Genomic DNA, 10998 nt, shown 5'->3' on the forward strand with positions numbered 1-10998 from the left:
CGAGCTCTGGGGAGCTCTGACCACTAAGTTTAGGCCAAGAGCAGGTGCCCCTCAAATTGAGTTTAATTGGCACCTGTCACAGGAAGAACAGGACTCCAGGCAGTCCTAAAGCTCTTCAGTCAGTTAACGATCCCTAACAGCCTCAAGTCTTGGAAGAAAATCCTATCACGGGGATAGGAAGAACCACCCAGGTCAAGAAAACTGTCCCAGTACCTTTCTTCCTATGGAGGACCCAGCCCTTCCCTGCTGTTCTACAAGTGAAACTGATCAAATGTAAATTAATCAACTAGTTTATGGTTTGGATTGTGAATCTAAATCCAGAACCAGGCCCAGCAAAGAAGATATCAACGTGCAGTCCAGAAATATCCTAACAGCCAGCTAGATGTCCCTCACATGATACAGTGATGGGGAGAATGGTGGTCACAGAAGGAATGTGACTGAAAGGGGAGGAGCTGTCCTCAGAGTAGTCAGTTTCCTCTCTTGTAGCAGAGAGTTGCCAGAAGGGATGGCAGTCAGGAACCCGAAGGATGGTGTACAGGACCGCAGTCAGAGTGGGCCCAGCACACCCTCAGCTGCCCAGGTCCACAGATTCCAGCCCTCATCCTGCCTCCTGACCCCTGTGTGGTTCTGTGTGTGAGAGGATGGTTCAAGTGTCCTTTGAATTCTCTCTGTGATATAACCTCCAGAAAACCAGCTTCTACTTGTCAGTGCTCTTCTTGGAAGTTTGAAGACTATTTCAAATTTAGGAGAATAGGACATAAGTTGGCCTGTGTTTCCTATTCTTTGTTTAAAGATTATTACAAATTAGTGGATATATGAAAACAGATGAGAAGAACATTTAAAAACAAGTGGGTCTACACGTTAAAACACAAGGTTGAGGGACTTCCTGGGTGATCCAGTGGCTAAGACTGCATGCTCCCAATGCAAGGGGCCAAGGTTCGATCCCTGGTTGGGGAGCTAGATCCCACATGCCAAAACTAAGAGTTTTACATGCCACAACTTAAAAAAAAAAAGGATCCCACATGCCACAAGGAAGATCAAAGATCCCCTATGCCACAACTAAGACCCAGTGCAGACGAATAAATGAATAAATATTTTTAAAAATAATTCAAGGTTGATGTACTAGAAAAATAAGTTAAACTAGGTAACACTTTGTTCAGATTGAACTAATGTGAACCAGGTATTCATAAAAGTTTCAAACCACCAAGGAGTTGAGGATACAGATAGACTTTATCTAATTTGCATTAAATCACAGAGTGTGCACATCTCTGCTAAGTTAGGGAGAAGGGAGAGTGTATCAGCAGAGACCAGCAGAGCTCAGTCCCTCTAGGTCCCTCTAGTTCCTACCCTGCAAGTCTTCAGGGCTCAGCTCTGGGTGCAGACTCAGGATGTGGCTCAAGTCAGGTAGATACCCTGGTAGGTTTGTCCACAGGGAGATGATGGTGGCCATGCAAACACAAAAGTGCTGGCCCTCTTGAAAATTATATGTCATAGCACATTAAGGAGTTGCCATTCTGGGTTTTACACATCTTGAGCTTAGAATAGAAACATGACTAGATTCCATGAAGAAAAAGGCTGTTTCAAATGAACAAAGAGAAGAATAACTTTTAAAGTAGGTAAAGCTGATACTGTAATATAATGTAATTTATTCATCCGTCCTTCATTCCTTTTATGCAAAAAACAGTCATTGTGATCCTGTCGTATAGTAGCCATGAGAGTAAGACCATCCTGGGTAATAAAGGCTGGAAGTCTTCTGGGAAATACAGGGAGGAATTTTTAAGTATGGGAGAGATTTTCAGTGCTCAAACCCCGAGGGGCACTGAGAGGGAGGGAGGTTGAAGGCAGGAGAAAGAGGCCGTGCCTGCTGGGACAAGGAACTGGGGACACAGGGATGGGCCCCCGAGCACAGGCAGCCCCATCAGGAGGAAGACGTCAGTCCTGCAGGAGGAGGAGGGGGCTGGCAGAGATGGCTCTCAGACTCGGCCTCCAGGCCCAGGGGTCCCACCAGTGGGGGCAGTGGGTGTGTGGAAGGCAGTAGGGGGCAGGGGGACCCGGGAAACTGGAGAGGGGACTGAAGGGCCTGATGCAGCCAGTGGTTGCTTCGCTGATATTCAGCGTCAGTGTGGCTAGTCTTCTGGATTTACAAATGCTCTTGTTTGACTGTAACACGTTGACAAGTTCTAATATTTTAGAGAACACTGTTCAGGACATCAAAACATATAGTGTCCAGTATCCAGCCAAGAAGTCCAGCCTCTGGTCTCCTGCATGGCTTTCCATATTCCCTCCAGCTCTACTATTGACCTTTTGAATTCTCTAGTGAATTAACAGAAACTGTATGTGAAATAGCCTCAGAATACTAAATTATACAGTATAAGTGAGTACAAACAATAGAATTAAAATGTGCCCTACTTATTAATTTTTTTAAGACTTGGAAATAGTCTGTGTAAGCTTAGGATATCCAAGATATAAAGAACAATTTTTAACATGAAAATAACAAAATAAAAGACCCAGTGACAATTTACTGCCAAATTGTGTGTTTGACAAATTTTTACTACTTGCTCATATTATTTTCAATAAGGAAACACAGATGAACTTGGGTTTCAGGAATTTAGAAAAGGAACCAAGTTCAAGGTGAAAATTATGGAAAATAAACAATGCTAAGAACAAAAAATTCCACATTTAAACAAATGTTTATAAAACCCTTAGTTAATTGTCTGAAAACATTAGTAAATCAATATAACAGTAGTCTAACAACAAAAACAAAATTTTACATGATAGTAAAAATCAGGACTGAGGAAGATACCTAAAAATTTGTCAAACAATTTCTAAAGGTTGGGAAATCTCTCTCAGGTAATGGCTAATTAATGTTACAAACAAATGGAACAAACATACACACATCAAAACATGTGCTAAAGAAACAAAGATTCTGGATGAATAATAGCATTATAAAGAAAAATAATAACCCAAAAGGACACTTGATCCTTGGGAATTTTTTTGGTAATTTTTCAAAACTTTCTAAACAGAAATGCAACACAGAAATTGTCAAAAACTGTAGACAAGTGTGGCCTGAATACCCTAAAATGACAACACAAGTGAGAACAATTATAAATCATTGTCACTTATGAACCTAAACCCAAACATTAGCAATGACAGCTTAGAGCACAGAGGGTGGTATTTTGGTACAAAAGGCCCCCGTTCTCATAGGGAGCATTTGAGAAACAGAGAGAAGACGGAAGGAGAGGGAGGGGAGAAGGCAGAGAAATCAAGTGTGGAAAGTTAGTATCGGGGTCTACACAGGTTCTTTGTACTTTTAAAAATTTTCTGAAAGTCTGAAATGTCAAAGCGTAAAGAAATTTACCAGATGATCTAGGACATACATGGATATATTATTAATCAAAATAGAAGTTTCGTCAAGGAAGACTGACCTTATCAACATGTGGTGCATTCTGATTTTCCTTTCTTCTTTTTTAAATTTATTTTTATTATTTGTGGACATGTATACACTTCTATATTTATTTACTTATTATTTTATTTACCTCTGGCTGCACTGGGTCTTCGTTGCTGCTAAGGGCTTTCTCTTGTTGTAGAGCTTCTCATTGTGGTGAGCTTCTCCTCGTGGTGGCTTCTCTTGTTGCAGAGAACAGGCTCTAGGATCACAGGCTTCAGTAGTTGCAGCATCAGGCTTGTAGTTGTGGCTCGCAGACCCTAGAGTGTGTACGCTTTAGTAGTTGTGGCCCACGGGCTTAGTTGCTTCTCAGCATGTAGAATCTTCCCTGACCAGGGATTGAACCCATGTCCCTGAATAGGCAGATGGATTCTTATTCACTGCACCTTCAAGGAAGTCTGATTTTCCTTTCTTTTTAAATGCTAGCCTCCATTCACTACATCATTTGTCTTCCTTTGGGACAGGAAGTGATTCTTTCCCTCAGGGGACATTTTCAATGTCTATGGACACTTGTGATTGTCACGACTGGGAGGTACTATTGGCATCTAATGGGTGAGGTGTTGGGATGCTGCAAAAAACCTCAATATGCATAGGACAGCCCCTCACAATCTAGAATTACGCCATCTAAATTGTCCGAGGTGCTGAGGTTAAGATATTCTAGTCTACGGCCATAGGTCAAAACCTGCAGCTGGTTTTCTTCCTACTGCCCTGGCAGGAGGAGCCAGAGCACCCTCGAGCCTGGTCACAGACTGACAGCAGGAAGAGCTGTCTGCAGGGACGACCTGAAACAGTCTTGCTCTAGGGGATGTCTCCGCGGGCACCAGACATTAGATCAGGACAAGAGCAGGAGAGCGGGGCAGAGAATGTGGTGCTGGGCTGGCAGCTTGGGCCTCCCAGGTGCAGACTGTAGTGTGAGGTTGCTCTGGCTTTTAGACAGTGGGCTCATGCGGAGCTCCCCAAGGCTCATTCCAGGGCCGTAGCACTGACCTCCACCAGGACAGTTAATTCTCCAGGAGCTGCTGACATGACTACACGGGAAGAACTGAATGGATTGTTAAACCGTGTCCACCAAGGGGCTGTGCTGGAAGAAGCACAAGCTGGAATCAAGATTACTGGGAGAAATACAAATAACCTCAGATATGCAGATGACACCACCCTTATGGCAGAAAGTGAAGAGGAATTAAAAAGCCTCTTGATGAAAGTGAAAGAGGAGAGTGAAACAGCTGGCTTAAAGCTCAACATTCAGAAAAAGAAGAGCGTGGCATCTGGCCCCATCACTTCATGGCAAATAGATGGGGAAACAGTGGGAACAGTGTCAGACTTTATTTTGGGGGGCTCCAAAATCACTGCAGATGGTGACTGCGGCCATGAAATTAAAAGACACTTACTCCTTGGAAGGAAAGTTATGACCAGCCTAGATAGCATATTCAAAAGCAGAGACATTACTTTGCCAACAAAGGTCCATCTAGTCAAGGCTATGGTTTTTCCGGTGGTTATGTATGGATGTGAGAGTTGGACTGTGAAGAAAGCTGAGCGCTGAAGAATTGATGCTTTTGATCTGTGGTGTTGGAGAAGACTCTTGAGAGTCCCTTGGACTGCAAGGAGATCCAACCAGTCCATCCTAAAGGAGATCAGTCCTGGGTGTTCTTTGGAAGGACTAATGCTAAAGATGAAATGCCAATACTTTGGCCACCTCATGCAAAGAGTTGACTCATTGGAAAAGACTCTGATGCTGGGAGGATTTAGGGGCAGGAGGAGAAGGGGACGACAGAGGATGAGATGGCTGGATGGCATCACCGACTCGATGGACATGAGTTTGAGTGAACTCCAGGAGATGGTGACGGACAGGGAGGCCTGGCGTGCTGCAATTCATGGGGTCACAAAGAGTCGGACATGACTGAGCGACTGAACTGAACTGAACCAAGGGGCAAGTTTGGGGGAGGTCTTTGATGTGGCTCTCACAGCACAGCCCTGCTTAGGTGCCCACTTAGACTGGGGGAGCTGAGTCAGGTGGTCATCAGGACACCCCTGTCTGAAAAGCAGTGGCATGCTCAGGAGAAGCCTGAACAGCCATGCTCCCCACAGCCAGGCGCTGGGGTCCACAGCTCCTGTGACAGTCTAAAGGCCAGCTTCCAGCCCCTGGGCCAGTGGGGTGGCCCGGCAGCAGAGGTGGAGCAACCCCATTACACCACAGGTGAAGGGCTGGGATTGACCAGCCAAGTTTCTGGGGGCCCTGCTGGGAACTGACCTGGCCCCAAGGAAAAAGGGGAAAAGTTAAAAGAAAAAAAACTGTCCACATGACTGAGAAGGACGTACAGAAAATTCTTACATCCCCTAAGGAAAGGAAAATGAAGAAAAATCCACAAAGGAAAACATAGAAAATGGACCCCTGTGGCTAATGAGGACCCAAAATAAAATGAAGCTAGGCAGTTATGATGGACCTGGATTTCAGTCATGTGCTCTGTTTTCTTAGAAAACCACAAGCAAAATCTACAAGGATGCCTGTTTCTGCGAAGGGTCCTAACTTAAAAAAAACAAAAAACAAACAAAAAAAACACCCTAACAGGAAGCTCTGATGACAGCCAGTCATTGAAAACAATCTTGCCATCACTGAGCCAAGATTTGTGGCTGCAAGGACCATCCAGTCCCATTACAAGTCTCAAACTATGGTTTCTGTGTTTTTTGTTTTTGTTTACAAAAATTACTCACTCCCTCTCCCTGCGCCCCTCCTCCCAACATATTTTCCATTCCAGCCAAAGACTGAATATCCTCAGTTTGCAAACCTTGAGAATAAAGCTGTCCTTTTGCTTCAAGATATCCCTGATTTTTCTCTGGGGGCTATTTCTATTAAGGATGACACTGGCAACTCACAATGTCTAGACCAGGATCCTCTCTGTTTTTAACACCCTCATAGGGTGAATATGTTGAATATGTCAGCACCTAATGACTGCCACACACATGGATATCAGCAATGGAAGTAACAGAAACAGCTCCTTCTCCATATTTTACGTACCACTCAAGGCCTCCTAGAGGCACTGATGACACACATCAGGTGGGCAAAACGTGCAGGCAGACATGTTTGTGACTTGCTCTTTAAAGGCTTCAAAACAGTCCCTGTGATCAAGGAGACTGACCAGTAGGAAAAAGGACCTCTTCTCTCCAAGCCTCCTTAGAGTTCCATTATAAGACATCTCAGCCAGTCCAGTTTGATAGAGGAGACTTCAAAAAAATGGGGTGCTTTAGCTTTTTATATTATGATTAGTTCTATAAACATATTCATTGATTATTATAATTAGTTTATATATTTATTTGCTACATGGTAAAAAGTGCAAAATAAAACCACAATTAGTTCCACTTTGCCTATGAAAAAAGGTTGTGGCTGCTGCCACCTCATCTTTTAACTATGATCCAGAATTAAATAAGTCATGGACGAACAAAGTCAAACAGCGCTGGACACAGGGAGGTTCATAGACAGGGATTCATTCATCAGCTGTAAACAAGTACAGTCAATAAACACCTAAAGTGGCAACACCTTATGTTGGAAAACCATAAGGTATGATTATGAGCCCATAAAACTAGCATAAGATGAAATTGTGACACCCCAGCTGCCTAAGATACTGTAGAAAGAGGTTCACATGCCTTGCTGGGGGCACCATCATGTAAATTACTCTCTCTGCAGAGCAATAAAGTAATCTACTATCAAAGCTTAAAACCATTCTCACCCTTTGCCTTCTAGTATCTGCTTGGGGATCTGCCAAATAAAGGAAATAAGACAAAGGAAAACATTAGTTTAAGATAATCCTATAGTGTGGTATAAAAAGGTAAAAAATTAGAAAACCCCACACGTCCAATAGTGTGCGACTGACAAGGCAAATTGCACTTTATCTGTTGGAAAGAATGAAACATATCCAGTAAATACTTAGTAGTATGTGGACAAGTGTATGACCAATAGGCATAGATTTAAAGGGAAATGTTAAAGGAAAAGAAGAAGAACCTAAGGCTATATGTACACAGGTAGAAGTGAACATAGACAAAACATCCTCTGACATAAATCATACCAACATTTTCTTAGGTCAATCTCCCAAGGCAATAGAAACAAAAAACAAAAATAAACAAATGGGACCTAATCAACCTACAAGCTTTTGCACAGCAAAGGAAACAATTAAAAAATGAAAAGACAGTCTACAGAATGGGAGAAAATATTTGCAAATGGTGCAACAGACAAGGGCTTAATCTCCAAAACATATGAATAGCTCGTACAACTCAGCAACAACAACAACAAAAAACAACCCAAGCAAAAAATGGGCAGAATACTTTAAAAGACATTTCTCCAAATAAGACATACAAATGGCCAGTAGGTACATGAAAAGATGCTCAACATGACAAATTATTAGAAAATTGCAAATCCAAGCTACAATGAGGTACCATCTCACACCAGTGAGAATCACCACCAAAAGTCTACAAAAAACAAATTTAAGAAAAAGGAGAAAAAAAATAATACATGCTGGAAAATGTGTGGAGAAAAGGGAACCTCCTACACTGTTGCTGGGAATTTAAGCTGGTGCAGCCATTATGGAGAACAGTGTGGAGATTCCTCAGAAAACTAAACATAGAGCTACTCTATGATACAACAACACCATTCCTGGGCACGCACCTGGATAAAACTGTAATTTAAAAGGATACCTTCACTCCATGTTCATAGCAGCACTGTTCACATAACTAAAGTATGGAAATAACCCAAGTGTCCATCAGCAGAAAAATGAATAGACAAGATGTGGTATATATACGTATTCCACATACATATGTACCTCAGTTCAGTTCAGCTCAGTCGCTCAGTCGTGTCCGACTCTTTGCGACCCCATGAATCGCAGCACGCCAGGCCTCCCTGTCCATCACCAACTCCTGGACTTCACTCAGACTCACGTCCATCGAGTCAGTGATGCCATCCAGCCATCTCATCTTCTGTCGTCCCCTTCTCCTCCTGCCCCCAATCTCTCCCAGCATCAGAGTCTTTTCCAATGAGTCAACTCTTTGCATGAGGTGGCCAAAGTACTGGAGTTTCAGCTTCAGTATCATTTCCTCCAAAGAAATCCCAGGACTGATCTCCTTCAGAATGGACTGGTTGGATCTCCTTGAAGTCCAAGGGACTCTCAAGAGTCTTCTCCACCACCACAGTTCAGAAGCATCAATTCTTCGGTGCTCAGCTTTCTTCACAGTCCAACTCTCACATCCATACATGACCACAGGAAAAACCATAGCCTTGACTAGACAGACCTTTGTTGGCAAAGTAATGTCTCTGCTTTTGAATATGCTATCTAGGTTGGTCATAACTTTCCTTCCAAGGAGTAAGCATCTTTTAATTTCATGGCTGCAGTCACCATCTGCAGTGATTTTGGAGCCCCCCAAAAATAAAGTCTGACACTGTTTCCACTGTTTCCCCATCTATTTCCCATGAAGTGATGGGACCAGATGCCATGCTCTTCGTTTTCTGAATGTTGAGCTTTAAGCTAACTGTTTCACTCTCCTCTTTCACTTTCTTCAAGAGGCTTTTTAGTTCCTCTTCACTTTCTGCCTAGGGTTATATAAACCTAGTCCTATGGGTCTCTGCCTAAGGCTAGGAGGAAGAGAAAATCCACTCTGAGGTCCATGCTCTGGCTGAGGCCTTATGGAACCTATATTTTGAAAAGAGTTGTGGCTGTCTGCCCCTCCAGTGTGCCTAGCAACTCCCCCCAGCCCCAACCCAACCTGGGGTCTCATGCCTCACACTGCCTTCCATCAATATCTTAGAGTAACAGCTGTGCTGAGCTTGTAAACAACATAGCTTTTCTGGGCCACCTCAACAGGTTCTTGGCATATCCCTGGAGAGGCGTGGGTCCTCTACTTCCTGTAGACAGGGCTCAGAACCCCTGCAGGCTGTTTCAGACACCTGGGGAGCTGGCCTCACTGCCCAGCCCAGCCCAGGAAACAAGCCCCACTCAGGCAGGAGGCCAGGGGCCCCAAGGTAACTCTGGATTTCCCCTTTCAAGCAATGATAGGGAGCTGTCAAAGTGGGCCACAATAGTTTCCAAATCCCAAGTAAAAACTAATAGCATTTGGGAATCTTACCGTGGTGGTGCACCTCTGTAACCTGGGACCAGCCACAAGCAAATGGGAGGAAGAAGCTGGGATGAGGATAGGGAAAATGAAATAATGCCATTTCCAGCAACATGGATGAACCTAGAGATTAGCATGCTAAGTGAAATAAGTCAGAAAGAGCAAGACTAATACCATATGCAGTATATAAAATATGGCACAAGTGAATCGATCTACAAAACAGAAACGCTCATAGACAGACAGAACAGACTTGTGGTTGTGCCATCGGGGTGAGATGGGGAGGGAAGGACCGGGAGCGTGGGACTGGCAGATGCGAACTGCTATATATGCAATAGGTAAAAAACAAATCCAATAGCACAGGCAATCATACTTGATTCCCTTGTGAGAAACCATAACGGAAAAGAATCTTTCCGAAAAAGACTGTTTCTTACACAACTAGGTTGTGTATTATTGAGTCACTTTGCTAGACAGTAGAGACTGGAACAACTTTGTAAATCAGCTATTGTTGTTCTTGTTCAGTAGCTCAGCCACGTCCCACTCCTTGTGACTCCATGGACTGCAGCACACCAGGCTTCCCTGTCCTTCACTATCTCCTGGAGTTGGCTCAGATTCCTGTCCATTGAGTCGTGATGCTATCTAACCACCTCGTCCTCTGCTGCCCTCTTCTCCTTTGCCTTCAGTCTTTTCCAAAATCAAGGTCTTTTCCAATGATTGGCTCTTCACATCAGGTGGTCATAGTATTGGAGCTTCAGCTTCAGCACCAGTCCTTCCAATGAATATGTAGGGTTAATTTCCTTTAGGATTGGCTGGTTTGATTTCCTTAAAGTCCAAGGGACTCTCAAGAGTCTTCTCCGGCACCACAATTCAAAAGCATCACTTCTTCAGTGTTCTGACTTCTTTATGGTCCAACTCTACATCCATATATGACTACTAAAAAAAACCCATAGCTTTGACTATAGGCAGCTTTGTTGGCAAAGTGATGTCTCTGCTTTTTAATACACTGCCTAGTCTTGTCATAGCTTTCTTTCCAAAGAGCAAGCGTCTTTTAATTTCATGGCTGCAGTCACCGTCCACAGTGATTTTGGAGCCCAAGAAAATAAAATCTGCCACTGCTTCCACTTCTTCTTCTCCTATTTGCCATGAAGTGATGGGACTGGATGCCACAATCTTAGTGTTTTGATGGTAAGTTTTAAGCCAGCTTTTTCACCTACCTCTTTCACAATTTCCAGAGGCTCTTTAGTTCCTCCTTACTTTCTGCCATTAGAGTGGTAACATCTGCATATCTGAGGTTGCTGATATTTCTCCTGGCAATCTTGACATCCAGCCCAGCATTTCTCATGATATACTCTGCATATAAGTTAAATAAACAAGGTGACAATATACAGCCTTGTGTTACTCCTTTCCCAATTTTGAACCAGTCAGTTGACCCATCTAAGGTTCTGTTTCTTCTTGACCCAAAT

Source organism: Capricornis sumatraensis, chromosome 2 (genome assembly GCF_032405125.1).
Source record: "Capricornis sumatraensis isolate serow.1 chromosome 2, serow.2, whole genome shotgun sequence".
In the NCBI taxonomy this organism is placed as follows: domain Eukaryota; kingdom Metazoa; phylum Chordata; class Mammalia; order Artiodactyla; family Bovidae; genus Capricornis; species Capricornis sumatraensis.